Raw genomic sequence first — 7,047 nt, 5'->3', positions numbered from 1 at the left:
GCTGTGCAACGGCCGGTATAAGTCTTACGGCCGGTATTATGCCAATGCATGTTAAGATTTATCCCAGTAGTCGTTACCCCGTTCGCTTTAAAAAATCCTACACGCATGGAAACCTTCATAGTCCACTCCCTGCTTTTTTTTCTTGTCATGGCAAAAACAAGTTTTCTGGCAATATTCACATGCAATGCCGTTCGGGAATAATGCACATGGTTAGCTAAAGGACGAACAAAATCGTTGGATAGAGCCGCACGAAAAAAAAGAAAGGCGGCGCAAGTCTGTATCTCCTTCGGATGGTACTTGTATCAAATTTTAGTAAAGTTTAATACGTGATGTTCTGTACACCATGCAGTTACGCGAAAGGTCAAAGAAGGTGCGGTTTAAATTCTCCCTTTTGCCATTGTGACAGTGCTATTCAGGTGTCCACTCGTAAAAACGCCTAAGCCTGTACATGCGCAATTGAAGTGTATTCTGCACGAACAAAGTAGCCTGAAATTGTCTAGTGGAAGGCACTGATGCAGAAGAGACCGAGGAGAGACTGAACGAGTTGGTCAATGATGTTGCTTGTTTAAAGTTTTCAACTAGTATCGGATTATCTAATCTGGATATCGGGAAGGTCGGCCAATTTAAGGCCGAGTATTTTAAAAAAAACGTACCTTCTGCTAGCTCTTCTTACCTTCGTGGGCAACTTATTTTTTTATTTATTTATTTATTGGTTTGGCTGCACCGAACACACAGCCAGGGCTGCCCAACTAGCCTATGGCTATTACAAAGGGCAACTTATTACTTCCACCAGTTTCGTTCGTTTGTAGTCGTTGAATTATCATGAGCGGTGGAGCTGGTTTGACCACTTTGACACTTAAGCGCTCCATTTTGCGTGGTCACTGTGCCGATGACCTCACGTATTCACCTGTACAGACGCCTAAATGTGAATGCGCATTTGAAGTGTATTCTGCACGAGCCAAGTAGTCTGAACTTTGTCAATTTGGAACCACTGTGGGACAAGATAAAGAAGAGAGACTATGAAAACACGGAAAATCCCATCAATGTTTCAGTAGACTAAATCAGCGGCAACTTATGCAGGAGGCGTTGAGTGTACTTTTTTTTTTCATTTTCATAAATGTTCTTTTCTTAGTGTCCAAGTGAAAGTAGAAAATTTCAAAAACTGTATGATATTTCCCAAATAGATAAGGTCGCTTTTTTAGACACATGTCAATCTGCAAACACACCCTGATCATGCGATCCTTCACGTGATCATGTGATACAACTTGAACCAATCAGCTATATGCGCGTAGCGTCATGTAATTAAGACAAAGACGTAATGAACTTTACTAAGGGACAATGAACCCCACAGAAATCTCGGCTTCACAATGTCTTTTCCGTGAGAAAATCTACTAAAATCCATTCCAAGTCCTCCAATCCCCAAATGACTCATTTTAAATGTATGGAAGTAGAATATTTTCTGTAGTTGGGATAGCGTCTTTGAGCGAGTTGCAACAGCGGTGCTGTGCAAAACAGTGCGTGAGAAAAATGAAGAATTGAATTTTATAACTAGCAATAACTTGCGTGCATTCGATGTTACAATGAAATCATTGATACCAAAACTATTGTTTCAATCTGTGTGGTTTTCATCCTGGGTAATTTTTTTTTTCACTCTAAGGTAAGTCTAAGCTTATTTTTCTTCTTTCAACTAGCCTTATTTCAGCCATTCATAGCGAAGAGAAAAAATGGCCTCACCAAATGGTTTCGAAACATGAAAATCGACAATATTTTCTGTCCTTCGAGTGGTACTTGTGTCACATTTTAGTAAAGTTTAATACGTGAGGTTCTGTACACCATACGGTTATATGAAAGGTTAAATAAGGTGCGGTTTAAACCCTCATTTTTGCTATGCCATTGTGACAGTGCTATTCAGGTGTTCACTCGTAAAGACGCAATTGAAGTGTATTCTGCACGAACAAAGTAGCCTGTAATTTGTCTAGTGGAAGGCACTGATGCAGAAGAGACCGAGGAGAGACTGAACGAGTTGGTCAATGATGTTGCTTGTTTAAAGTTTTCAACTAGTATCGGATTATCTAATCTGGATATCGGGAAGGTCGGCCAATTTAAGGCCGAGTATTTTTAAAAAAACGTACCTTCTGCCAGGTCTTCTTACCTTCGTGGACAACTTATTACTTCCACCAGTTTCGTTCGTTTGTAGTCGCTGAATTATCATGAGCGGTGGAGCTGGTTTGACCACTTTGACACTTAAGCGCTCCATTTTGTGTGGCCACTGTGACGATGACCTCACGTATTCACATGAACAGATGCCTAAAGCTGTGCAAGCGCATTTAAAGTGTATTCTGTACGAACCAACAAGCCTGAACTTTGTCAGTTTGGGAATCACTGAGGGACAAGATAAAGAAGAGAGACTATAGAAAAACGGAAAATATCTCAGGAGACTAAATCAGCGGCAGGACGCGTTGAGTGTATTTTTTTTCCATTTTGGTAAATTTGCTTTTTATTAGTGTCCATGTGAAAATAGAAAATTTCGAAAAACGTACGATATTTTCCTAAAAAGGCCGTTTTTTAAACACATGTCAATGTACAAACACAAGTTGATCATGCGATCCTTCACGTGAACATGTGATACAACTTTAACCAATCAGTGTAGGCGCGTAGCGTCATGTAATTAAGAAAAAGACGCAATGAACTTTACTAAGGGACAATGAACCCCACAGAAATCTCGTCTTCACAAAGTCTTATTCGGGAAAAAATCTACTAAAATCCATTCCAAGTCCTCCAATCCCCAAATGACTCTAATTTTTCAAAATGTATGAATGTAGAATGTTTTTCTGTATTTTGGATAGCGGCTTTGAGCGACTTGCAACATCGGTGCTGTGCAAAACAGTGCGAAAATGAAGAATTGAAATTTATAACTAGTAACTTGCTTGCATTCGATGTTACAATGAAATCATAGATACCAAAACTATAGTTTCAGTATGTGTGGTTTTTATCCTAGGTAATCTTTTTTTCCAATCTCGGTTAAGTCTGAGCTTATTTCTCTTCTTTCAGCTATCCTCGGTAACTAGCCTTAGTATCAACGACTTATTTAAGCCATTCATAGCAAATAGAAAAAAAGTGACCTCTCCATAAAAATCGACAATATTTCCTGTCTTCTGACTGTGTGACACACTTGAAGTCTAGTCCCTGTTTTACTTGTCATGACAAAACAAGTTTTCTGGCAATATCCATATGTCTTCCTTGAACATGTTTGACCGAACATGTACATGTTTGGTCAAAAGACAAACAAAATGATTGGACAGAGCCGCACGAAAGAAACGCGGCGCGATTCCATATCTCCTTCGGATGGTACTTGTATCAAACTTCAGTAAAGTTTGATACGCAAGGTTCTGTACGAGTACACCATGCGGTTACGCGAAAGGTCAAAGAAGGCGCGGTTTAAACCTCCTTTTTTCTATCCCATTGTGACAGTGCTATTCAGGTGTTCACTTGTAAAGACGCCTAAGCCTGTACATGCGCATTTGAAGTGTATTCTGCACGAACAAAGTAGCCTGTAATTTGTCTAGTGGGAGGCACTGAGGCAAAGATTAAGAAGAGAGACTGAGCGAGTTGGTCAATCATGTCGCTCGTGTACGTTTCTACTAGTATCGGATTATCTAATCTGGATATCCGGAAGGTCGGCCAATTTAAGGCCGAGTATTTTTTTAAAAAACGTACCTTCTGCTAGCTCTTCTTACCTTCGTGGATAACTTATTACTTCCACCATTTCGTTCGTTTGTAGTCGCTGAATTATCATGAGCTGCGGAGCTGGTTTGACCACTTTGACACTTAAGCGCTCCATTTTGAGTGGTCACTGTGACGATGACCTCACGTATTCACATGAACAGATGCCTAAGGCTGTGTAATCGCATTTGAAGTGAATTCTCCACGAACTGAGTAGCCTGAACTTTGTCAAATTTGGAAACCAGTGAGGAAAAAGATTAAGATAAAGAAGAGAGACTATGGAAAATTCATATTTCAAGAGACCCCATATTTCAAGAGACTAAATCAGCGGTGACTTGTGCAGGAGGCGTTGAGTATAGTTTTTTTTTTTTCATTTTCATAAATGTTCTTTTCTTAGTGTCCAAGTGAAAGTAGAAAATTTCAAAAACTGTATGATATTTCCCGAATAAGGTCGCTTTTCTAGACACATGTCAATTTGCAAACACACCCTGATCATGCGATCCTTCACGTGATCATGTGATACAACTTTAACCAATCAGCTGTAAGCGCGTAGCGTCATGTAATTAAGGCGAAGAGGCAATGAACTATACTAAGGACATGTCAATTAATTAACCACACATATTTCATCTTCAAAAAATCGTATCCGAGAGAAAATCTAAAATCCATACAAGGTCCAACAGTCTCCAAATGACTCAATTTTTTTTTAAATGTATGGAAGTATCTATATTTTCTGTATTTGGGATAGCGGCTTTGAGCGACTCGCAACAGCGGTGCTGTACAAAATAGTGAGAAAAAGGAAGAATTAAATTTGATGAACTTGCTTTAAAATGGAAAGTTCATTGATACCAAAACTCTGTTTCAATCTGTGTGGTTTGTCCTGGGTAATCTTTTTTCCACTCTCGTTTTAGTCTGAGCTTATTTTCCTTCTTTCAGCTTTCCTTGGCGACTAGCCTTAGTTTAAAAGTATCAACAGCTGATTTCAGTCATTCGTGGCAAATAGAAAAAAATGGCCTCTCCAAATGATTTCGAAACATAAAAATCGACAATATTTTCTGTCTGATCTGACTGTGTTTTGACACACCTATACCATGACGAGAGAAGTACACTGTGAGCATGAAGTAGTATGCACAAATTTATTTAGATGTACGATTTATCCCAGTAGTCGATATCTACAACCCCGTTTCCTCAATCCTACACACATGGAAACCTTCAGAGTCTAGTCCCTGCTTTTCTTGTCATGACAAAAAGTAAAAAACAAGTTTGTCTCTTTAAATGTCCACATGCAGTACCCTTCTTGAATAATGCATATGGCTTACTATAGAAACGCGGTACGTGTCCCTAGCTCGGATGTTAGTATGTCAAACTTCAATTAAGAGTAGTAGGTGACGTTGTACAGAACACTATGCGGTTGCATGAAAGGTCGAAGGAGGTGTGGTTTAAACGCTCCTTTTTACGATGTGACGATTATCTCACATCTTCGCCATTACGGATGCTTAAGGCTGTGCATGCGCATTTGAAGTGTATTCCACACGAGCAAAGTAGCCTGAAATTGTCTGGCACTGAGGGACAAGATAAAGAAGAGAGACTATGGTAACACGATAGCAAGCCGCTAGGGAGCCCAAAATCTAATAGTTTCGAGGTCTCATCAAGACCAGCCGCTAGGGAGCCCAAAATCTAATAGTTTCGAGGTCTCATCAAGACCTACCTACATACCAAGTATCAATACCACCTATCCAGGCATTCTGGAGTTATGCTGGTCAAACACACACACACACACACACACACACATATACACGCACACACTCATACACACACGCCCGCGCGCTACGTAAAACATAACCTTCTAGCGAAGGTAATAAGTCAATACTGAGGCTATATAGCTAACCCACGGTCCCTCCCCTTCCCCGGCATAGTGAACCTTATTGAAAACCCGTCATAGTGAACCTTGTTGGAAACCCCGAATCAGCGTCTCCCAAAATAATAAACACCACCGCTCTGAAAGTCTGTAAAGGAGGTACAACAAAACGATATCCAGCATAATAAAACGTACCTTTTGCTAGCTCTTCTTTACCCTCGTTGGCAGCTCATTACTTCCACCAAGAAAAATGGTCATGTTATGTTTCATTCGTTTGTAGTTAACGTTGTTGAGTTATCATGGGCGGTTGAGCTGTTTTGACTAATTTGACTGCACAACTCGAGAAGCCGTGGTTTGATTATGTTCGGTTCCGTTGGTTTATGTGTCGGCGGGGGTCTGTAATCGCGTGTAATTGTGCAACTCGAGAGCATGTAGGTGATTTTTATCTCCATGAAAAATGGAAATATAGTTTTGGATGTGTCTGTCTCTCTATCTGTCTGCCTGTCTGTCTGTCTGTGCTTCCCGATTGTTTTAGTCAACACAACGCAAGAACCTCTGGATGGATTTCGATGATATTTGGTATGTGGGTAGGTTTTGGGAGCCAAAGGTCAAAGTCAATTTTGGGCCCCCTGGTGTGTGATCTTGGTACTGCAGCAGAAGTTCCGTTTTTGTATTTTTTGACCTGGGTGTGCTGTGGTCTTGTTTTGTAACGAAGGACAGGAGGACAAAATCTCAAATGCCCCCTGGCGCCATTCTTTGGTACCGCAACGGAACATAAACATCAATTACTTCTTTGTTCGTCTTTTTCCTGCTTCGTGCAATTAGCCGTTGTCCAAAAATTTACAACAAAATTTACAACAAATTTTATACTATCATTATGCGTGAAAGACCTCGCAATCTACAATATCAATAAGACAATTGCAATATACATCAGTGCTGGCGCTAAATGAAGGAAACGCCATACTAGGGATAAATGCTGAGAATGAATGAAAATTGCATCTCACATTAGCAGAATCAAACTTTGACCAGGTACTTAGGTATGGTTCTTGACAGTGATCAACAGTGGAATGATTATTAACCTTCATATCACAAAGGAACGTTAACTTTCGCAGACTTTTGGCATCATAAAGTGCCTGAAGCCTTTCATCAACAACCAAGCCTTACTGATCATGACAATAAATATACACCCCTTTCCTTCCACACTTACAGTAGTGTAGTACTGTCTGGGATCAAGGCAGCAAGAGTTACGGAGACAACGGCTCCAGAACGGATTCCCATTTGGTATGGCAGATCAGACAGAGATGTGCATAATGCAAAAATTGTGCGAATCGGGAAAATATACATGTGTAGTGTTTGCTTTATTATAGGACTCAAATACATGTGCCGTGTGTAGTTTGCGGTAGATGGGGAATCAACACATACCAAATATGCAAGTAAGTCCTTTATTTGCATGATTAATGCGAAACTAC

At 40.2% G+C, this 7,047-nt stretch overlaps 2 protein-coding genes across 2 annotated transcripts in view; one reads left to right on the top strand and one right to left on the bottom strand.

The window, feature by feature from the left end:
• Positions 1-3,791, bottom strand: part of LOC118419981 — a 16,941-nt gene extending 13,150 nt beyond the window's left edge. The window contains exon 1 of the mRNA XM_035826685.1: positions 3,718-3,791. The gene's annotated coding sequence lies outside the window, so the exon portion shown is untranslated. The remainder of the gene's footprint in view (positions 1-3,717) is intronic.
• Positions 1-7,047, top strand: part of LOC118419959 (nuclear pore glycoprotein p62-like) — a 68,492-nt gene that overhangs the window by 39,475 nt on the left and 21,970 nt on the right. The gene's annotated exons all lie outside the window — the stretch shown is intronic.

This window comes from Branchiostoma floridae, chromosome 7, assembly GCF_000003815.2.
Source record: "Branchiostoma floridae strain S238N-H82 chromosome 7, Bfl_VNyyK, whole genome shotgun sequence".
NCBI classification, from domain to species: Eukaryota; Metazoa; Chordata; class Leptocardii; order Amphioxiformes; family Branchiostomatidae; genus Branchiostoma; species Branchiostoma floridae.
Note: the sequence above shows the minus strand (reverse complement) of the source record. Positions and strands in the feature narration are given on the sequence as shown.